The sequence below is a fragment of the Tenrec ecaudatus genome, chromosome 4 (assembly GCF_050624435.1).
Source record: "Tenrec ecaudatus isolate mTenEca1 chromosome 4, mTenEca1.hap1, whole genome shotgun sequence".
NCBI lineage: Eukaryota > Metazoa > Chordata > Mammalia > Afrosoricida > Tenrecidae > Tenrec > Tenrec ecaudatus.
This window is the reverse complement of record NC_134533.1, coordinates 20,448,923-20,473,401: the sequence shown is the minus strand read 5'-3', so window position 1 is coordinate 20,473,401 and position 24,479 is coordinate 20,448,923. Positions and strand designations below refer to the sequence as shown.

Here is a 24,479-nt window from a genome sequence, read left to right as displayed (position 1 = left end):
AATTGTCCCTTGTGGTAGCTCGAAGGGGAGGTTCTATAAGAATTGCTGAAAACTAAATTTCAGCTTTCGATGAAAAGTAGGAAAATAGAATGTCTACAACATGGGTTGGTTGCTGCTGGATGCATTTAACACGATTCTACAAGAAAGAGCTAAGTCACAAAACAACTGGTCAGTTTGTCGGTAAGACTAAAAGAGAATAAAAATTTCCAGAAATCTGATTATTTTCAAGTTCATGCAGGACATGGGCCTCATCATTTCTAACCCCCTGGGGTTTCTGAACATGAGAAGGACTCAGAGAAAACAAGTGAAACTCAGAATTGCAGGTGGGTCAAATCAAGGGCATAGTCATACCGCATTGTGAGTACCTGTGAACTGAAGGTCGTGTCTAGTAGCTCTTTTAATTGGACAAATGGAAAATAAAGTTAGGGAGCTAGGATGTGATTGTCTCATTAGAACCAGTGATGTCCAATATCATGCACCTGATGGCCATGCTTATTTAATAAGGAAGTATGAGAAAAGTAACAATAGGACAACTATTTGATCACGTGGAGCTGACCAAAGGAAGCTGAAGGATAACACTGATCTCTCTATTTTCCATGGGCATCCTTCCCGAAATGCACTTTGTTTAGCTCCTTGGATGACAGTGCCATGGTACCAAGAAAGTCAGTGTCTGTTGCAGTGAACAATTGAATTACACTTTTAAAAATTGATTTTATTTCCTTCATGTCTTACACTTCTGCTTGCTCACACTTACTACCTGGGATGATACTTATCATTCATAAAGCGTTGTCTTAGTTTCCGCTTTTTAGGAAACCCAGATTAAATCAGACTAATACCAGTGACACTAATACCTGGCATGCAGATGTGTCAACCTTTCCGTGGTTAAAGTAAATAAGATTCCTGTGTAAATAAGGTAGACAGTAATTTTCAATAATTGAAATTGTTGTCCAGACAATGACATTTAAAATGTGTGAGGGAACATTTACTAACGACAATGGAAATATTAATAAAATGAAAATAGCAGGCTCTGGGTAGACAATTCCCAACTCAGACTATCCTGAGAAAGCTAGATGGCCCCATGGCAGTCACTCAGGGAACTTTTATCTCCTGCGACTGCGGGGAGAACTCTCCTGACAATGTCAAGAGCAGCACAATGTCAAGAGCAGCAGAGTTGCAAAGAAGATGGAACGGACAGCTTGGGAATGTCTCCTCTATCTCTATCAGGCTCCTCTAAGGAAAGAATGGAGCTCCAACGCGTGGGGTTGGGGAGTTGTTTATATGAACCTGAAGAACCTAAACTCCTACATTTCCTAGAAATTTCCTTCAAAAAAGGATCTCTCCTTTAAAAAAGAGGAGTTCCCACTGTTTCTGAAATCCATGCAATAACTTCAACTGAGCTAGCTGCCCAGTAGGAACCTAAGATAAACTCTGTGCCCTGCTTACTGTTTGCAGGTTAATAAGCAAGATGAGATCCAGTATATTCAAAGTGAGGAAACAAAATGGGGCTCTTGGAGGAAATAGCTTCCTTGGAAAATATATTCCATGAGGAACAAATATTGAAGACGGCGGAGCAGAACAAAACAGAAAACCAACCCCACTGTTATCATGTTGATGTCAAACCATAGCAACCAGTAGATCTGCTTCCATCTGGTTTCTAAGGCTATGGTCTTTGTAGAAGCAGATTTTCACATTTTGTCCCAAATAAAGTCGTTGGTGAGTTCCACCTGCTGACCTATCTTTTTGGTTTAAACAACAACAACTCATTGCCTTCAAGTCATTTCCAACTCATAACGACCCTATAGGATAGGGTAGAACTGCTCCTGTGGGCTTCCAGGATTGTAACTCTTTAGAGGAGTAAGAAGGTCTGCCTTTCTTTGGAGGTGCGCCTGGTAGTTTTGAACTACTGACCCTGCAGTTAGCAGCCCAATGCATAACGACTACACCCAAGGTTCATGGACCTTTTGGGGTAACAGCCTAGCTGTGGACCCAGGATTGGTTGGTTTTGAAGTGCTGTGTAGTCAGTTCCACCTCGTGGAGACTCTCTGTACAACAGGACTAAACACAGCCTGCTCCTTAGGGATCAGTTTTTGGTTGTGATGAAATTGTGCATCACTAAAGGCTCCAAGGCCATTTCAAATTTACTTTGTCTGCTTTTTATTTTTTTAAATCACTCAGACCACTAAAGAGGTGTTAGGGTTAAGAAATCTAGTGATTAAAAATAAATAAATATAGTATGTACACACACAGAACCCATCTAAAGAAATGAAATCAACAACATGGTGACTGTGGGGTAGTGGGATATGGTTGGGCTGTTGTGCTAGTTAAGGTTTATTGTGCCAACCTGGCCAATAAACACCTGTGGGATGAATTGAAGTGCGGAGCAATAAACAGCTCAGTGAGCCTCGCCTTTCTTGTTCTCTGGTCTCTCGTGTTCTCTGATGGTCAGACCAGTGTGCAGCTGCATTATTAGCTAGTTCTCTGCCTCAGCTGGCAAGGCTCACTTCCTGCGAGATATCCCTGGGGAGAAGCCACATGGACCTACCTTGATGCAGCCCTGTGGAAACCCCTGCCAGCGCTGAGATGCTTACATGCTCACTGATTCTGCTTTCCTCCTGCATTCAGCATCATTGCATGTGTTTTGTGAGTTTGAGGAGGACTTTGTAGATTGGTATTGGATATATGGACTAATGTCGGACTTATGGGCTTGCACAGCACCGGGTTGGGATGCTTTTTTAATGTGCACTCACCTTTTATATAAAACTCTCTCTTGTATACATATGAGTCGCTGTGAGTTTGTTTCTCTAGTCTACCCAGCCTAGCACAGCTGCTAACTGTAATGTCAGCAGTTCAGATCTACCAGCCTCCTCACAAAGAAAGATGGATATATTTAATTTCTATAAACAGTTTCAGTCTTGCAGACCCACAAGGGCAGTTCTACCTCGTCCTATCAAGTCACTATGAATTGGAATTGACTTGATGGCAGTGGGGTTTTTGTTTTTCTTCTGAGTGATGAGTGACAATCTGAAGGAGGAAGCATTCTATTCCCATAAAATGTGACATTCTCAGAAAAACACAAGGACAGTTCTGTCCAATAGGGTCTCTATGAGTCGATTCAGTGGCAGTGAGTTCGGTTGTGGTTTGAGCATCCCACCTCCCGTATCTACTGCCATCTGGTGGATACATATATAACTGTGTGAGTCTTAAGAAATGGGCCCCAACCCAGCAACCTCTGCACCAGAGACCCCTCAGGTCACCTGTCCCCACTAATTGTATCAACATTCATATTGCCTCAGAATCATTTCATTCAAAATGTGTTTCATTACTGAAAGTACCTAGACTTTGCAAAAAAGTTCAAAGCATAAATATTTTCATTCTGAAACAAAATTCAAATTCAGGGCCATAAAGTTGATTCTGGCTCCGAGCCATGAGAGTAATGAGAAGAGTAGCCCTTTGGGTCTCCCAGAACTCCACAGCAGTAGAACGCTTCCTCATTCACACAGGGAGCAGCTGGTGGTTTTGAACTGCTGACCTTGAGGTTAGCAACCCAGCATGTAACCCAGTGCACCACCAGGGTTCCTGTCTAGAAAGAGTGAGATGTAGAATGTGTTTGAGTCACAGAGACCCTCACACACGAGGCCGTTTCACTATTCGGAGAGTCGATGCTGCACTTTCTTCCGTGGGCTCTTTGCTATTGCCGCCAGAGCAGCAGCAACACAGCAAAGAGACAGGAAACGATCTGACCACCTGTGGAAGCCCCTGCAGGAGAACCTGAACATGAGCACTTGAATAGCTGCTTCTAAGAACTAAAACCACTCAACTTTTTATCTGGATTCAAAATAGTCCTGTTTCTGTGGTGAAGTGACATTGCCTAGCATGACTCTTCTGTCCCCAGTGTTGACCCCTCGGATGGGAACAGGCAAAAAACTATGTTGTTGCTGTTAGGTGCCGTGAAGTCGGTTCTGACCCACACTGACCCACAGCACAGCAGAATGAAACGTTGCCCTGTCCTGCACCACCCTCCCAGTTGTTCCTCTGCTTCAGCCCATGGTTGCAGCCCCTGTGTCAATCCATCTCCTTAAGGGCCTTTCTCTTAACACCGCCCCTCTACTTTGCCGAACATGATTTCCTTCCCCAAGGACTGGGCTCTCCTGACAACATGTGCAAAGTGTGTAAACCGAAGTCTCACCATTCTCACCTCTGGGAGAGCCCTGGCTGTATTTCTTCCATGTCTCGTTAGCAGTACATAGTATTTTCAATCTGCTTCTCCAGCACCACCGTTGAAATGCATCAATCCTCCTTTGGTCTCATTTATTCAATGTGAAAGTTTCCCATGCACATGAAATAACTGAAATCAGTATGGCTTGGGTCAAGCACATCTTATTCCTCAAAGTAACATCTTTGTTCGTCCACACTCTAAAGAGGTCTTATGCAGTAGCTTATCCAATGCAATGTATCCTTTGATGTCCTGACTACTGTTTTCGGGGATTCAAGCAAGACTAAATCCTTACCAACTTACATCTTTCTCCACTGATCATGCTGGTACCTATTGGACCAGGGGTGAGGATTTGGGACTTCTTGACATTGAGTTGCAATACCCATTGAAGAGCACAATCCTTGATCTTCATCAGCAAGTGCTTCAAGTCCTCCTCATGTTCAGCCAGCAAGGCTGTGTCATTTGCAAATCTCAAGTTGCTAATAACCCTCCCTCTCATTTGTCACATCATCCAGCTTCTCTGGGTATTTGCTCCCCATACAAATTGAATACATATGGTGAGAAGCTGGTACCCTGAGGTGCACCTTTCTTGAGTTTAGACCATGCAAGACTCCCGTGTTCTGTTCACACAACTTCCTCTTGATTCGAGTATAAGCTCTGGGTGAGCACCATGAAGTGTTCTGGAATTCTCTCTCCTCCTGAGGTTACCCGCAGTTTGTTGTGATCCACACACAGTCAAATTCCTTGGCATAGTCAACAACCAAAAGTAAACATGTTCCTAGTGCTCTCTGCTTCAAGCCAAAATTCATCTGACAGCAGCTATGGTATCTCCTGTTCTATCCCTTCTCCTTAATTTGGCCTGAACCTCTGTCAATGTATTGCTGCAAACATGGTTGGGTGATCCACAGCAAAATTTTTTCTGCATGCGTTATCATTGATATTGCTCTATAATTTGAGCATTCTATTGGGTCACCTTTCTTTAGAATGGGTACACATGTGGATCTCTTCCATTCATTTGGCCCAGTAGCTATCTTCCAAATTTCCTGGCATAGACTAAGAAGTGCGTCCAGTGCTTCATCATGAGCTTGATGAAACACTTAAATAGGTATCCCATCAACTCCTGGAGCTTGTTTTTGACTAACACTTTCAATGCAGCATGAAATGTGTCCTTCAGAACCGTTGGTTCTTGCCCACGAGCTATCTCCTGAAATGGTGGAATGCCAACCAGTTCTTTTTGGTGCGACGACTCTGGACTCTCTTCTTTTGGTGATTCCTGCGTAATTAAGCATTTTCCCCAAATCTTTCAATTCTGCAGCTCAGCGCTTGAATATTTCCTTAGTTCTTTCAGTTTAATATATGTAGACACGTTCTTTCTTTATGGTTTTCAAATTGCACATCTTTGCCCATTTCATGATAATATTTGGCTTTGTCTTTTGGACCTTCCCTTTGAAATTTTTTTTCAGTTCTTTGACTTCATCATTTTCCCTCCATTTATTTGGCCATTCTATGATTAAGAGAAAGTTTCAGTGTCTCGTCTGACATTAACTTGGATTTTTTTCCTTCCGTTCTGTCTTTTGAGTAACCTTTTGTTTCACGGATGGTGTTCTTCACATCCTCACACAGCTCAGCAGGTCTCTGTCATTGCTGTCCAAGGATCAAATCTGTTTTCTAGATGTTCCCAAAATTCAGGTGGGAAAGACTCAAGGTCATACTTCAGCCCTCATACACTTGTTTTAATTTTCTTCAGCTTTATCTTGAACTTACATATGAGCAATTGATGGTATGCCCTACAGTCAGCCCATAGCCTGATTTTAGCTGCTGATTTGACCTTCTCTGTTGTGTCTTCCCACAGATGTAGTCAATTTGACTTCTGTGAATTCCGTCTGGAAAAATCCATGTTTTTAGTCACCTTTTTATTGTTGATAAAAGGAACTTGCTATGAACAAGTTGTTGGATTTGCAAAAATTCTTTCCGGAGATCTCCCCACAACTTTTGCATTCTAATTTCTAATAATTATCAATGTGTCTTTCTTGTACATTTGATGAATTTCTGATTGAATTCATTGGTAGATTCTTTCATTTCTTCATCACTAGCTTGTGTAGTTAGTGCATAAGTTGGAATAATAGTGGTATTGACTGAATTTCCTTGGAGGCAGATAGATATAATCCTAGCACAGACAGCTTGGCACTTCAACATTGATTTTGAAACATCCTGTTTGACAACACCATTCTTCTTGACTGTGATATTCCCCACATAGTAAATCATATGATTTTATGATTCAACTCACTAATGTCTAGGATATCTATCATTATGAGTTTAATTTCAGTTTTGATCACTTTTAATTATCTTAGATCCTTTTTTTTTTCACATTCCCAATTCTGATTATTAGCAGACTTTTGCAGATGTTTCCCTTACCTTGTGTCATACCTCATCAGCAAGTAAAGATTCCAAAGGCTCTACTCCCATAGGCTTTACCCCACTGTGTCACCATGGTCGACTTCACTCTGAGAAATAAGTTCCTCCTCAGTCACTTTTCGAATGCCCTTCAATTTCAGGGACCCATCCTCTGACACTACCGCTTACAATGTTCTGCTTCCATTCACCAGACCTTCAGTATCTGGAAATGGTTTGAAGCTATGTATAAGGTTTTCAGTGGCTACTTCCTCTGAAGTGGGCAGCCAAGTCCCTTTCTGCTCTTAGTCTGGAAGCTCTGCTGCAACCTGTTCAATGTGGATGAGCCTACTGGCATTTGAAACACTAGTGACATAGCTTCCAACGTCAGAGCAGCACATACGCCACACAGTACATCAAAGTGACAGACAAGTCATGAAAATAGGTGTGGAGGACTCTAACTTATTTCTTGTGTTGGATTAGTTGTTTTTGTGATTCTCCTGGGTCTAAGAGTGACCCAGGAATAGGAAGCTCATGACCGTCAAGAAAGAAGATTCACCAATAGAGCACATTTGAGATCTCTGTCCGAAGTGGTGGAGGCACCAAAAGGCACAGCACCGAGACAATGAGACAGAGAGGTGGGTGGACTTCCTGGTCTAAAGAAGCAGAGACCAAAATTCATGTTGCTCAAAAGTGGAAGAACAGGGAGAGATGTCTTCCAGCATGGCTGAAATTAGCTGCTATGGAGCAAGAAAATACTGGATCCTTCTCATTTCTTATGTGTGGGCTTCCCTAACACACTCCCATCATATTGAGCCTTGGTTGTGAGTGCTGTGTGGCCATTGCAACACGTTTTGGGTCTAGCAGAGACTCAGAGTGCCTTGGGAAGAATGGTTGGTGTCAGGATAGGGTAAAGTAGGATGGAAGTTGGAGGCCTGTCTGATTCCTTCTGTGGCATTCCGACGGGGACTGGTGTGGAGTTGGAGTCTCCTTCCCCCCTTGTGTAGTTGGATGAGGACAGACATGACCTCCGTGTCAGTTTCTCAATTTTCCAGTGACCCTTTCAGCTGGATCCAAGCTAGGTGAAAAATTCTGCACAGTGTTATGTGAACAGAAATTATGTATACACGTCTAAGAACCATTCTTAAAGGTTCTTACTGTCTTGGCTTCCTTCATCTCTCCATCTGGATTGGAAAGTAACATGATGAGTAAAGACAGACGGCTGACATTGGACCTTGAGTGAAAAGCACTTCTTAAGGATAGCTGAACAACAAGAGAGAAATACTTCTTCAATGGTCATGGAAGACCACCCTTCCATTGCCTAAGTTCACATGTGAAAAATGAGCATATTTCCCTCCTTTTTACTTTTTATTTTATTCAGTCTTAACTGTTGTGGTATTGTCTCCATGATTTTCTCAGAGTATTAGGGCATTGTAGTGATTTTGCAAAAGAGTAACCTGTATGGTTAAGAATAAAGTTTCCCCCCAAGAATAAAAGCACTCTGTATCAATCAAGACCCTGGAAGTAAATATATGGCAAGTTCAGACAGCATGATTGAAGAGAGTTTTTATAAGAGACTATTAAAAGGATGTGGGTAAATTTTGTGAAAAATACTGCTCCATTAAACTGAGACTAGTGATGGTGGAGAGCATTTACTACACTCATGCCTAAATGAGCAAATGAAGGGAAGCATTACTGAAACTTAGAAAGCTAATGGAGGTCTTTGATAAAGGAACCCATAAAATAGTGTATTAGTCAGCCAACCAAATTCTATTAACAGTACTTGTAGATATTTCAAAATGCTTATTTGTGGTTTCAAATAAAGGTCAGCCACTATAATGTCTTGATAATTTAGAAGATGCTTTATTCAGTTATAACCAGACTGCTAGAATCTAAAAGCGATTATTTGATTGCAGTCCCAAGTACACATTTTAGTCCATCTTTTAAAGCAAAAAAACCCAAAAAACCAAAACACCTCATTTATCCTTTGTCTAAGCAAGCATGAACAGAAGCAGAAAACAAAATATAAATGTTAGTATTCTTTAGGGTTAGGGCGCATTACAAGGTAGAACATTGATTATAACATTCTGGTAACTTCAAGGAGAGCAAGAATACATTACAAAGTACACTCATCATAAATGAAACAATATCAAAATTGACTATAAGATCCTGGGTACCCTAACTACACCATCCAGATTATATCATCAAAGTGAACGATATTGAATCAGAACAAATGATATAGTGAAGAACAGTTAAAACTAATGATAGTGCCCAGAACATGCAAACATGGGAGTACATTCTAAAATTCATCACCAGCAGAGACTTTCCCATAAGGGGAGGGAGAACATGCAGGTCAACTAGCAGTCAACTTTCTGAGGTGGGAGGAAGCAACGGGTAAGTTATTTAGCAGCTTACAAAAAAATGGCATTTCTCTTGGTAGTCTACCTCACTTATATCAGAAGTAAAACAGTTGAGAGTATGACCTTGGAAATTTAAAGACTACTAAACCATATGGGGCCTGCTTTATCTTAATGGGTTATTGTAAATCAGTATCAACTCAACAGCCTAGAATAATAACAACTGGAGAAAAATAATAGTTGTGCTAGCATTTCCTGAACACTAGCAATACAAAGTATTACACAGAAAAGGGAACAACCTGGAGTCAGAAAACCAAAGGGGGGAAACATAGTCAATATTTTTTTAAGTTGAAAAAATTGAAGAAAATACTCAAGCTTCAAGTTGCAATATTGATGGAATCTAAGGGGAACATATTGAATGTCAAAGGGAGAAGCACAAGAAGATGAAAGCGATACATAGCCATTTTACCAAAAACAATTTGTTAATGTTCAACCATTTAAAGAGGTAGCACATGATCAAGAACCAATGGGACTTAAGGAAGTTCAAACTGAAGTGAAGGCATTGGTGAAAAACAAGTATACCTGAATTCCTAGGATGCACATTTAGATGTTAGAATAAATGGAAACATTCGCAGGTCTATGCCAAGAAATTCACAAAATGGTAGGTGTCTAGACAACTAAAAGAAATCCATTTTTGTGTCCATGAAAACTAGGTTCTGTGTCAATGGTTCAGGCCTGGTAATCCCCCATGGTGTGACCTAAAACAGTGTAATCAACTTCAGGATGAGGCTTTTGGAAGGAACCAAAAAGTTGTAAGAAGATTAGATTCAAGTGCAATCGAAGGGAAGTTTCTTCCGGGGATGTAGTCTGCTCCTGTATAAACAGACACTGGAAAGATTCCCCGTTTTTTGTTGGTCTGTATCCTGCACCTGGCTCATTGATCTTCAGTTCTGTTCTTGTGAACTGAGTAATGGACTGCCATATGCCTGCTGATTCTAGGAGCCATTTGAATTTGACTTCAACCTGCTGGCCTTGGATTCATCCATTTCTGAGTCCACCAACCATGATCTTTCTGTTTCCTGGTTCGTCAGCCCCAGAAGCTACATGAGTCAGTAAAAGTCTCCAGGTTAACATCTGACCCATGGACTTGAACAGAACTGGGCTTACCCACTTCTACAGTTGTGTGAGTTACTTTCTTGATATGCATTTCTTTAACTATGTGTATTCTTTATATATACGAATTTCATATATACATCACTGGTTTTGCTTCTTTAGATAACTAAGCCAAACACAATGCCCATTAAAAAAAGTTATCCAAAAGTATACAGAAATGATAGAATGATATTAATACCAAATACAAGTAAAAGTTTACTGAAGTTAAAATATTTTCAACACTATATTGATAGGAATCTTCCAGATAATCATGCCAGATTCAGAAGGGAACATTGAATGTAGAGCATTGTCTATATCAAATGGATCTTGACTGGAAGTAGAAATAAAATAAATGTTTATTTTTGTTTCATTGACTATTCAAAGGTACTTGACCATGTGGATTGTAACAAATTATGGATAACGTTTCAAAGAATGGGAATTTCAGAACAATAATTGTTTTAATTTGGAACCTATGTTGTTAGATGTCATCAAGTCAGCTCTGGCCCATAACGACCCTTTGTAAAACAGAACGAAGAATTTCACAGTCCCACACCATCCTCACAATTGGTCCTCTGCTTGAGCCCATTAGTGGAGCCATAGAGTCATTCTATTGTGTCCAGGGCATCATGTTTTTCACTCCCACTCCAATTACCAAGCACAGTCCTTTCCAGGGACTGTTCTCTCCTGACAATATGTCCAACGTATGCAAGTCTTTTGTGTATGAATACATTTTTGAAAGAAGGATTGATGCCTTTGCATTATTGTGTTGGTGAAGAATGGTGAATGTGCCATGGACTGGCTATGAATTAAGACATCTATATTGGGAATTTCAGTCAGAAAACTCCTTAGAAGTGAGGATGGCAAGACGGTGTGTCACGTGCTGTGGATTAGTTATCAAAAGGGACTAGTCCTTAAACAATGACATCAGGCTTGGTAGAGGATCGATGAAAAAGCAGAAGGTCCCATAAATAAGAATTGACAATGGCTGCACCTCAATCAAAACAACTGTGAGGGCAGTCTAGAAAATAAGGTTTTATTATGTTGTGTATAGAGACATTATAAGTCTGAAGGGACTTGTAGGCACCTGACAATTGCAAAAGCAACAAGGTGCCATTTGTTTTACTTACCTTCTGCTTTGTGCTTATGCACTCAATGTTGACCATTAAAATGAAATTAAAGATGCTCCTTCTGGATACACATAAAGCTTCCTTCTTGTTCTAAAAATGGACAAGCTTAGAATTTGAACCAGCTAGGTATTAGAGTCAGGAACACACAGCACCGCCAGACTCTATGGTTTCACAGACTGAGTGTGAACTTGGCTCTGTCACTGATTAGTGAGGTGGCCTTGCACAAGACACTTAACCTTCCTGTGCCTCAGCTTCCACATCTGTCAAATGAGCCCAGGATATTACAAGGATGGAGTTAATAGGTCTCACAACAGTGTCTCATATAACAAGTATTATAAAAATTATATCACCATTAGTCTGTCCATCTGTCTTAACATGGTGGCTTACATTTTGCTGTGATGACTGAAAGCTATTCCACCAGTTCTTCAATTGCTAACAGGGCTAACTAAGGTTATTTGGTTTCAGCAGAGCAACCAGACTCAGACCAAATTATGAAGATGGAATACGGTTTTCACTTCTGAGTAATCCACCACTCAAAATCTAATAAATAGCTTCAGAACATTGTCAGCTATATTTAAAACTTTAAAAACAAGAGCTAAACATTATCATAAAGAGTGCTGGAAGGTGAGTCCCACAGGTCAGAAGACACTCAAAATGCCATAGAAGAAGAGTTTCGTCCTCAAAATAGATTGATCCAAAATAATATGGACTGATAAAGGCTGCATAAGAGAATTCTGGATGTATGCATAGATTGTGATAAGAGATGTACATGCCCTCAATAAAATTATTTCAAAAATAAAAATACATAAACATAGTAAAGATTGATAAAAAGAGAATTTTACAATACCCAAAATTTTTTCATTGCAAATACTTTCTTTCAGCAATATAAATGGGGGCTGTATAGGAGAAACTCACCAGATGTAATGCACAGGAATCAAACAGACTCTGATTCAACATCTACTCAATTGTAGGAAGTGAGTGGGAAGAGTAGATAGAACAGTTAAATATCAGCAGCCAAAAGGAGACAAAGAGCTGACTGTGGAATGTGTCCTCAAATGCTCACAGATATGTTCAAGTTGACTTTGAAGAAAATTAAAACAAATCCATAAGAGCTGAATATAACTTTGAATGTATCCCACCTGAATTCTGAGAGCATCTGAAAAATACATTTGACTCGTTAAACATAAATAGCAGAAGACCTAATGACCTGTTTTGTGACATCAAGAACATCATACATGAAGAACCCAAAGGGTCATTAGAAAGACAGGAAAGAAAGGTCAAAGTGAATATTAGAAGATACCCTGAAGCATTCCCTTATCATCGAATAACTAAAGGAAATAGAAGAAATGAAGAAAAAATTATGAGCAGAAAATTCCAAAGGTCAGCTTGAAAAGACAAAGTAAAGTATTAGAAGGAAACGTGCCAAGATCTGAAAGCAGAAAGTATCCCTCCCCCCAAAAGGGCATGCTCAGCATATCTTAATGTGAAAGAACTGAAGGAAAACTTCAAGCCTTGAGTTTCAATGTGAACAGATTCTATGGGTTAAATAGTGCATGATGCAGGAAGCATCCAAAGAAGATGGAGGAATACAAAGAGTCACTGCGCCAAAAAGAACTGGTCAACATTCAACCATTTCAAGAGGAACCACAAGATCCAAAACCAATGGTATTGAAGGAAGAATTCCAAAGCCGCACCAAAGGCATTAGTGAGGAACAAGTCTCCAGGAACGGACAGAATACCAACTGAAATGTTCCAACAAGCTGACGAAGCACTGGGAACACTCCCTAATCTACACCAAGACTTTTAATAAAAAGCTCCTGACCAATGGAATGGAAGAAATCCATATCCATACTTGTGCCAAAAAAAAGGCAACACAACCAAAGGCAGAAATTATCAAACAATATGAAATACATGATATACAACCACAATCAGATATTTAAGCCAAATTCAGAAGAGGATATGGCAGGAGAGATAGCATTGCTGATGTCAGATTGAATATGGCTTTGAACAGAGAATACCAGGAATAAGTTTGTGTGTTTGCGCTATGCAAAGGTATTTGATTGTGAGAATGACATTGAGTAGAATGAGAATTCTGCATTGTGCTCATGAGGATCCTGCATTCAGACCAAGAGGAAGTTGTTCAACAGAGAAAGGAAATATGTGTGTCAAGGTTCTAGCCTTTCACCATAAGTATTCAATCTGTACAATCAGCAAATCATCCAAAACTGGAATATTTGGAGAAGAATTTGGCATTTGTGTTGGAGGAAGGCTTATCAGCCACTTTGCATGTGACATACCATTGCTTTCTGAAATCAAGAATTTGAAGCACTTGTTGGAAAAGATCAAAGATTAAGATCAATTCAGGACTGCAAACTTCAGTATGGATTGCAACTCAATGTAAAGAAAACCCAAATCCTTATGCTGAAACATAATAGATAACATTATGAAAAATGAATACAGATTGAAGTTTTCAAGGACCTCATTTAGCTTGGATCCACAGAACTTCAGAGATGAACTGATGCATTCCATTGGGTAAATCTGCTGCATAAGACCATTTAAAAGTGTTTTAAAACAAGGACATTACATTGAGGACTAAGTTACATGTGCCCCACCATGGTATTTTCAATTGGTTCACATTACATGTGAAAGTTGAGCATTGAATTAGGAAGGCAGAAGAAGTGATGTATATGATTGTTGGTGCTGGTGAAGATTATTGAAAGTTACCACGGACTTTTAGAAAAATATGCAACCTTCTGTCTTAGAAGAAGTGCAGTCAGAATAGGTTTTAGGAGCAAGGATGATGAGACTCCATCTCACAGACTAGGGATCAGTCCTGGGTCCAGAATACTTGATCAAGTAGCGGGACATCAAGAGAGAGGAAGACCCTTGACTAGAAGAACTGACTCAGTGGCTGCAATAATGGGCTCAAATATACCAATAATTGTGAGGATGGTGCAGATAAGGGCAGTATTTTGTACTGTTGTACATACGGTCACTGTGAGTTGAAATGAACTTGATGGCTCTTAACAACATAAAAATACAAAAAGATTTCATGATAGGATGAAGTAATAGAATAATGGAATTAGCTAAGAAAAGTCACCACTAGTTTCTTTTCTCCAACCCCCTAGAGAACAATTAATGGAAAACATTGTTTTCTGTTAATTGTCTCCTCTCCTCATTATTAGACCCAAGGAAACATTTAATAGAACTTCTCCGGAAAAAAATATCTGGGGTCTCTTGAAAACCCAGGGGGAAGCAGTGAGTGAGGAGTAAAAGAAGGCAGCAGATTGATGGCCCTGCCAGATGTTACCCAGGTACAGCAGCACCTCGCTTATCCAATTGAGTTTGCAAGCACATACTACCCAGCGGTGCTGGTGAAGAGAGGTTAACAATCTGCTACCATAAATATTACAGCCAAGAAAACCCTATGGAGCAATTCTACTCTATACCACAAGGGTTACCATGAGTTGGAATTAATTTGCTGGCAACAAGTTTGTTTTCTTATTTTCCTCTTGTTTTGTAATGTCTTATTCTCTTTAGTAAACCCCAATATCTACCCTCCCCCCTTTCCAAATACTATTTTTATTTTCTCAAATTACACCACACAAAAATGACTTGTATTTTAACAGAAACTAAAGCCTTTTTAGCTAAACAAAAATCTTCCTGTCTAGAATGCTCAACATTAGTAATTTTGCAGAATGGGGATGGAGGGTTGGAGATGCCTGGAGTTCATGCTGTCTGGGGCTATTGATGTAAGTTATTAAATAATCATCCTTTTTGCTTCTGCTAATTCCAACTTGCAGTGACTCATTAAATGGCCTTTAGCAACAATGACAGGATAATAAACTCATTATAATAACTTTTCATCAAAAGCCTAGTATGTGATAGCACTGCCTGCAGTATGACCCTAAAAGGTGACTATTACTAACATTAAATATGGGATAGAAGTGCAGCTCAGAGGAAGGAAGCAATTTTGGTAAAAGTCACACCACTGACAATTGGGGATTATAAAGGAATGGGTCAGCATTTGCAACAAGGAGTTCAAATATAGAAACATTCATAAGGATGGTCCAGGATGAGGGGAGAAATGATCCTTCTTAAATAATTTTTCAACACTAAATGTTTTTGGTAAAATTGCCCCACGGGTACAAAAATGCATTCAAAATAAGGTGATAGAACACTTGGGCAAACATCACAGCTCAGATATTAGGTACCACTGGCATCCCAGAAGCCCTTTGTGATTTCCTGAATCAAAGCAGCTTCTGTATCCACCATGTATATGCGCGTCTTTTCTTTTCTTTGCTTTATAGTTTATAATTTATTAATACATCAATGGACTATATGTTTTATATTCATAGTACCTAAGGGATTTTGATTTTTAGAGTCCTATTCAAGTATAATTTTGAGCCTAGGTTCTTTGACTAAATATTATATTTGTAAGATTCGTCATTATAATTTTCCCTCCTAATTTGTTCATTTCTTATAGCAGTATGGATTATGACTCAGACCACATTTTATAGATCCAGTCCACATGGATTGATCTTTGGGCTGTTTACAATATGAGTTAATACAAACAATTCTGCTATCGGCAGTTTGATATATGTATCCAATGCTTATCAATTTCTTTAAGGTATAGATCCAGATGTTGAATTGCTAGGCCATACTGAATTACTATGTTGTTGCATGTATGCTTGACTTAATTGTTTGTAAAAGTGGTTGTCGTAGGTTGAGATTGCTTAGAAATGAGCTGAGAGATTAACATTTGCCTGAAAGAAATTAAGTGGGAAATATTCTCAGGTTGAAGGAACACTTGGTAGGAGGTGGAAGAAATAGATTTGGGCAAAAGGAGCAGTGAATCAGGATGCAGTAAAAAAAAAAAAGCCTCAGGGGTTCCCTTTGGGACCGTGGAGACAAGGCGACCTCAAGTTGTCCTGACTTTGGAGGGTCCTGACCTTTAGGGAATTACCTGACGGGAATTCCTGGAAAAGGTACTCAGTGGCATCATCAGTCTCAAATGCTGTGTACATGTGGGAAAGGATTGCTTTAGTCCTGAGGAATGAGTCTGGCTTGTATGTTACAGCATCCACTACAGTCCACTCCTGTACCACCTCAGATTTACTGCGATGTGTAACATTTGGTAACAATTTCTTCAGGTTTATCTCTTCTTACAAGAGAAAGGTGAATGGATTAAACTATAGTCCTGCAATTCATTGAACCAGGTCTTTAGTTTGTGGTAACTATTCATTAGTCCTTCATTTGCTATATTTTAAAAAATGTGAATTGTTTTTTTTTCCTTCATTGCTGTTGACAACCTGAGCTTTATTTCTGTGTTCTGTGGTGTTTTTTTCTTTCTTTTTTTTCTTTCCTCATTTAGCTGATTTCTGAAGATTTCATTATCACTATAATCCTTCATATGGGGACCTGACCCAGGTTCAATTTAGGAGGATCCAAGTGCTTATTTAATGACTTGTCTTTTTCTGGTGGGTGGTCACTCTTATATTGAGATGTGAGTATTCTTATATATTCTGAATATGGTCATTTTTGCTAAAATAGGTTAAAATATCTTTTTCCATTTTTGCTTTAGTGTCTTATACAATTACCATGGTCATTTTAGCTTTCTTTGGAAGAAAAATTCTATTTTTAATTAGATTACATTAATTATTTTCTTTATAATTAGTGCTTATTGTTTCTTATATAGTAAGTTGTATATAGTCTAATGATGGAAAGGTATTCTCCTAATTTATCTTCCATAATCTTCAAATTTAAGTATCTAATGTTCATGGAATTGATTTTTATGTAAATGTATTGAGATTCCCTTTGTCTTTTTTTATCCTTTCAGATACTAAATTGACATTCTGTAATATGCAGTCCCACTCACTACAGCTTGCATATTTTTACTGTCTCTAGTAAATGTCTACACTCTACATTACCATTCTGAATGGCTGAAGAGTGTTTTAACAACTCTTTGTGGTATACTTGTGTATCTATAATGCTACCACCAACATGTTTGTCATGATTTGTAAGTACTGTTTTTACCTTCTTTTCATGTGAATGTTACTGTAGAGTTTAACATCTTAGTGTTTCTTCTTACAGGTAACTTTAAATTTTTTTTCTGATGTTCAGATTTCTTCCTCTATCTTTGAATTCCAGTAAATTCACTGGGAGATGGCTCAGTGTTGATCACTATATACTGATATCCTCTAACCCCCACCCTGACACAAGATGTATACATTCAATCTGTAGTCTAAGTCATTAACTATTTTAGGAAAATATTATTGAATTATTTTTCAGTTTTCTCCTATTACATTACTTTGATTTACTACCTTGAGATACCAAATATGTTTATAATATAGTTATTTTTTGTTCTATATGTAGGCTTTTCTCTCTAATTAAAAGGGTTTGTTCTTCCATTTTTAAAATATTTCTCAAGCTTGTTTTCCATGTCATTTGTTTTGTTTTTAAGAGTCTACTTTTGTCCTTATTGCTATCTGTTACATGCACTTCATTTCTGTATTCTGTGGTGGTGTTTTCCCCACTCCTGTATAATTGAGTTCTACAGATTCAGTTTTCATTCACTTCTGTCAATTCTCATCTCTCTCTTTTTTTTTGTTTTAAACATTTTATTAGGGGCTCATACAACTCTTATCACAGTCCATACATATACATACATCAATTGTATAAAGCACATCTGTACATTCTTTGCCCTAATCATTTTCTTTTCTTTCTTTCTTTTCCCTTTTCTTTTTTTACATTTTATTAGGGACTCATACAACTCTTATCACAATCCATACATACACATACATCAATTGTATAAAGCACATCCATACATTCCCCGCCCCAATCATTCTCAAAGCATTTGCTCTCCACTTAAGCCCTTTGCATCAGGTCCTCTTTTTTTCCCCCTCCCTCCCCGCTCCCCCCTCCCTCATGTGCCCTTTCTAATTTATACATCATTATTTTGTCATATCTTGCTCTATCCGGAGTCTCCCTCCCCCCTCCCTTCTCTCATATCTCTCTTATGTCAGAAAACTCCAAAACACTTTCTACGAAGCTAGTATAACTCTGATACCAAAAGAAGGCAAACATCCCAGAAGAATTGATAACTACAGACCAATATCCCTAATGATCATCAATGCAAAATCTTTAATAAATTACCAGTCAATAGAATACAAAAGCATATAAAAAATAATTCACCATGGCCAAGTGGGATTCATGCCAGGGATGCAGAGATGGTTCAACATATGAAAGGCCATTAGTATAAGCAACATCGACAGGATAAATTATAAGAACCACATGATAATATTGATAGATGCGGAAAAGTATTTGACAATATCCAATAGCCATTCCTGTTAAGATACCCAAGAAGATAGGAATGGAAGGAAAATTCTTCAATATTATACAAGCTACATATGAAAAACCAACAGCCAACATGATAATCATTGGAGAAGTGATGAAAACAACTCCCTTGACAAATGGAACCAGACAAGGGTGTCCTTGTCCCCACTCCTATTTAACATCATACTGGAGGTCCTAGCTAACAATCTATGGCAATGAAAAGACATCAAAGGTATTCATCTGGGGAAGAAAGAGGCAAAACTATCATTATTCACAGACAATGGGATTTTATACATAAAAAATCCCCGAAACTCCTTATGTGGAGTGTTGGAAGCAATAGAGGAATATGGGAGAGTGACAGGATACAATATCAACAAACAGAAGACTATCAGACTGCTATACACATCAGACAAGATCACAGAAGAGGCCATACAAAGATAGTACCAAAGCACAAATGGAAATATCTGAGGATATACCTGACTAAAAACAAAAGATTTATTCAGGGAAAACTACAGAACACTATTACAAGAAACCAAGAGTGACCTCAAAAAAATAATTGAAGAATATCCCATGCTTGTGGATTGGAAGACTCAATATAGTAAAGATGTCAGTTCTGTCCAAGACACTATATAAGTTTAATGCTATCCTGAAATGAATACCATTATCCTTCTTTAAAGAGATGGAAAAACTGATTACCAACTTCATAAAGATAGGGAAGATACCCAGAATTAACAGAGAACTCCTCAAGAAGAAGGACAAAGTGGGAGGGCTTGCTCTACTTGGCTTTAACACATATTATATGGCCACAGTGGTCAAAACACTGTGGTATTGGTATAATGACTGATATTCAGAAGAATGGAAAAGAACTGAAATCCCAGAAATAAAAACATCAGCAAACGGGCAACTGATTTTTGATAAGGGTCCAACAAATATCAAATGGGAAGCAGATACCCAATTCAATTAGTGGTGCTGGAAAAAATGGATATCTACCTGAAGAAAAATGAAGCAAGACCCTTACCTCACTCCAAGCACAAGAATAAATTCAGGGTAGATCACAGACCTTGAGGTAAAACCAAAACTATTAGGGCCATTAATGAGGGAATTGGGACAAACCTGAGAACCTTGGCACAGGGAATACAATGGCTATCAGAAAATTAGGAAGGATACAAATATTGAGGGGGCCACAAATTGATGAGTGGTATACCCTGAAGGTAAATCACCTGTGTACATCTAAAGAATTCACCAAGCGAGTAATAAGAGAGCTCACTTACTGGGAAGAAATCTTAACCTATGACACATCAGACAAAGACCTTATTGCTAAAATCTACAATATTTTGCAAGCTTAAATAAGAAAAAAAACTAACTAAGGAAGTGGGCAAAGAACCTGAACAGAAATTTCACAGGGGCAGAAATCCGAATGGACAATAAACATAATGAGAAAATGTTCCTGACCATGAGCCATAAGAGAAATGCAAATTAAAACAACTATGAGGTACTACTAAACACCCTCAAAGATAGCCCAATTCAAGAAGTCAGAAAGTAACAAGTGTTGGAGGGGCTGTGGTGAGATAGGAACCCTTGTTCACTGATGGTGGACCTGTAGGTGTGTACAGCCATTATGGAAATCAATTTGGTGATATCTAAAACAGATGGAGATTGAGCTACCATATGACCCAGCAATCCCCCTAGTGGGTATATACCCAAAAGAGGTGAGAAGGAACCACAGTGAGGAATCTGTTCTTCGGTGTTCATTGTGGCATGGTTCACAATTGCAAGGAGTTGGAAACAACCCATGTTTCCATCAACAGATGAATGGATCAAAAACTGTGGTACATATATACAGTGGAGTACTATGCATCCCTAAAAAGCATTGATGAACACATGAAGCACATTGCTGTGTGGGAAGACCTGGAAGAAATCATGCTATATGAAGCAAGTCAAGCACAAAAGGACAAGTACAACATGGACCCTCTGACATAAGCTTAAAAAAAAAGGAGGGGGGATATAAGGGAAAAACTACTATATACATACATCCCTGGGGTAAGTTCCTATAACTAAGGCAGGGGCCAAACCCAATTCAGGGATAAATACGGCAGCCAGCTAAATAAGAGGGGTAAAGAAAGAGGGGGGAGAAAGACACGGGTGGGGGGAGCAGGGCATTAACCCATGCAAGAGAAGAGTATTGTTTATATCTCCACAGGTGAGAGAGACAAGACTTCAACCCAATGCACTAAGACGTGAATACAACATACTGGCATGGACCAGGGAACCAATAGAGAGGTCTGTGGGGTCAGCCCCAATCTCAACTATGTGACACCCCACACCCCAGCCCACCCCTCAGAAGAATGAACTTCAGAGTACAGCACTTGGACTACAGCTTGGGGAGAGAGGTGCATTGGATTAGAGCATAGGGGAGAAATGAAAAGGGATGGATTGAGAGGAGAGGACATCCTGGCCCACCAAGCCCCAGAGCAGACAACTCACGGTGAGGACCATAGGGCTGGTCCCACTAGGGGATAAGGTGTTCCTCACTGAACCATGGAGCTGCAGGGGGAAGCACTGGAGACACAGGGAGGGAATAGTGCATGGTTTGGCCCCATCACGCTGGGGAGAGTCACTGATGTCATGCAGCAGAGCAGCAAGGGGAGCAGAGTGATGAAACCCCGGGGAAATAGAAAATATGGACTTTGGAGACAGACTGTAGCACCCCATCAGACTCGACTGGAAAACACTCATAAAGACCAACATACAGACCTTGAACTATTTATAAGCTTTTCCATTTTTTTCAGTTGCGTTCTTTTTGTTATTGTTATTTTGCTGTTGTTTTGTTTGTTTTGACATCCTTTATTGTTTTATTTGGCTTTGCCTGGGTTTTTCACTTTTTACTGTATCTGTGTGTCTATCTAGTTAAGTTAGGCGGGACAGATAGTTCAGAGATGAAAAGAACGGGACCAGTGGTTCCAGAGGCATACAGGAGAAGGGGTGGTGGGAGAAAGGAAGGTGGTGTGGGGAACCAAGCCAGGGAGAAGGGAAAACAAGTGAAGTAAAATCAATAGAAAGAAGGTTATAGGATGCCCAGTGGAGCTTAATTAAGGGCAATGTAGCAGTGAAGAATTACTAAACCTGAATGAAGTCCGAACATAATGGTGGGACAAGAGGAAAGTAAAAGGAAATAGTGGAAAGAACCAGAAGGCAAAGGGCATTTCTAAAGACCTAAATTCAGGCAGGTACATATTTAAATATATATAACGAGAAAGAATAGAAATATGTGCTCATCTCTATGTTAAGAGTTAAGGTTGCAGATGGACATTGGATGTCGACTCAAGTACTCCCTTAAAACAAGAACCCTCCCTTTGTTCTAACAATCTGGCATTCTATGATGCTCACCTTCCCGACATGATACCTGAAGACAAAATGAGTGCATAAATAAATGTGGTTCAGAAAGCTGATGGTGTCCGGCTCTCAAAAGATATAGTGACTGGGGTCTCAAAGGTTTGAGGATAAATCTAACTCAGAAGCAACAAAGCCCACACGGAAGAAGCACACCAGCCTGTGTGATCACGAGGTGTTGAAGGGATCAGATGTCAGGCAATCTAAGACCCAGAATAAAACCATACCCAAGGTGAATGGGGTATGGCATGGAGTAGAGATCCAATGCCCATCTGTACATAATTGGACATCCACTCACAGAGGAGTCACAAGGAAGAGATGAGCCAGTCAAGGGGCAGTAAAGCACCAATGAGACACACAACTTTCCTCTAGTTCTTTGGTGCTTCTTTCACCCCACAATCATGACCTCAATTCTACCTTACAAAACAGATTAAATCAGAGTATGTACACTGCTACAGATAAGAGCTTGAAACACAGGGAATCTAGGATAGGTACCCCCCCCCCTCCGGCTTAACAAGGAGAGTAGAGATACCAGGAGGATTAGGGGTGGGTGGGGGAAAAAAGATGGAATGGATCACAAGGATCAAACTATAACCCCCTCCCATGGGGGACAAATAACAGAAAAGTGGGTGAGGGGCGATAGAGGACGATGTAAAATATGGAAAAATAATCTATAATTTATCAACAGTTAGTGAGGGAGGGCAGATGTGGAAGGGAGAGGGAAGAAGTAGGGAGTTGATATTAGTGCCTCAAGTGAGAAGTGAATACTTTGAAAATGATGATGGCGGCATATATGATAACGTACTTGACACACTGGATGAATGTATGGATGGTTAAGAGATGTAAGAGCCTCCAATCAAAGTATTTTTAAAAAATCATGCTAGACACTGAATATGTCTCATATAGTCCTTTCCATTTTGTATTGCTAACTTAAAAAGTTTTGTTTCTAAAGATAAACAAAGTTCCTACTTTCTCAACAGGAATCAAGAAAATCAGAGTGCTGAACCAAGATTTATCCTCTCGGGCTTTTCAGAACACCAGGACTTGCAGCTGCCCCTGTTCATGGTCTTCCTGACCATATGCAGTCACTCTGGTGGGTAACCTGGGCATGAACACGGCCATCAGGATCGGTCTTACATTTCACTGCCCTATGTGCTTTTCCTCAGCCACTTGTCCTTTGTGGACATCCGTTAGTCTTCAATAGTTACACCCATACTGTTAGAAAACTTGGTTGTGGAAGACAGAACCATTTCCTCTACAGGAGTGTCATTCAATTCTTCCGGCTTGCATATTTGTGGCGACCGAGACATTCATGTGGGCAGTGATGTCCTATGACTGGTTTGTGACTGTTTGTAACCACTTGATGTACACAGTATCAGCGCACTCTAAGCTTTGTGATGCCGGTGGCTGCCTCATACTTTGGAGTATAATCTGGTCCTTGATATTTACCTATTTTCTGTTGACATTATCCTTTTGTGAGACTAACTTCATAAATAACTTTTTCTGTGAGCATGCTGCCATTGTGTCTGCGTCCTGCTCTGTCACTTACATTGATCAAAAGATGGTTGTAGTCTTTGCCATATTTAATGAAATCATCAGCCCCCAAATAATTCTCACTTCCTGTGCTTTCATTTTTATCCCTCTCATGAAATGCTTTCCCCTGGGGGACACCATAAGGTATTCTCCACTTGTGCCTCCCACCACCATCACCATTTTCCACGGAACCATGCTTTTCTCTACTGTGTGCCCAACTCCAAAGGCTCATGGCTTACGATCAAGGTGGTCTGTGTGTTTTACACAGTGCTCATCCGATGCTGAGCTCCCTGAACTACAAGATGTAAAAGAATCAGGCAGGAAGTTAATCAATACCAACTTATTATGTTCCAAAATCTAAATCCATTTATACATTTACATGTATACACATTAATTATATATATAATATACAAATATATATTTAATAAGAGCAGTGAGAATTAAGCACTAACAAATCAGTACCTGAATCTATGATAACCCTCTAGTTCAACTTTAGTATCAGTTCACTTTAATTTTTAGTAAAATGACATTAATACTAGAAATATCATAATAAAGTACAATTCATACCAATTAAACACTTTTATCCATAAACTGAGGAGCTTTGGTGGCACAGTGGTTATGTGTTGCGATGTGATCTGCAAGGTCAGCAGTTGAAATCACCAGTGACTCTTCAGAGAAAGATGGGGCTCCTACCCTTGTGAAGGGTTACAGTCTCAACAGCTCACTGAGGCAGTTCGACCCTGTCCTACAGAGTCACTACGAGTTGGCATCAACTCAATGGCAGCAAGTCGCTGTGATAGCGGCTTTCAGAAATTATCATACAATGTTTATTTCTTAGTATACGTGACCATGCACTTCTCTAAGCCAACTTTCGGTCCTCTTTGAGTCACATGATATAACGAATAATTTTTAGATCATGTGAAAGTCACAACTTATAATGGGTACGTTTTGCTTTATGTTATAGTATCATAAGAACTGGTA

General features: G+C 39.5%; 1 pseudogene; it reads left to right on the top strand.

Annotated features, from left to right (window-relative positions):
• The first annotated feature begins 100 nt into the window (after positions 1-100).
• Positions 101-23,783, top strand: LOC142445728 (olfactory receptor 5D13-like; annotated as a pseudogene).
• Positions 23,784-24,479: the final 696 nt, after the last annotated feature.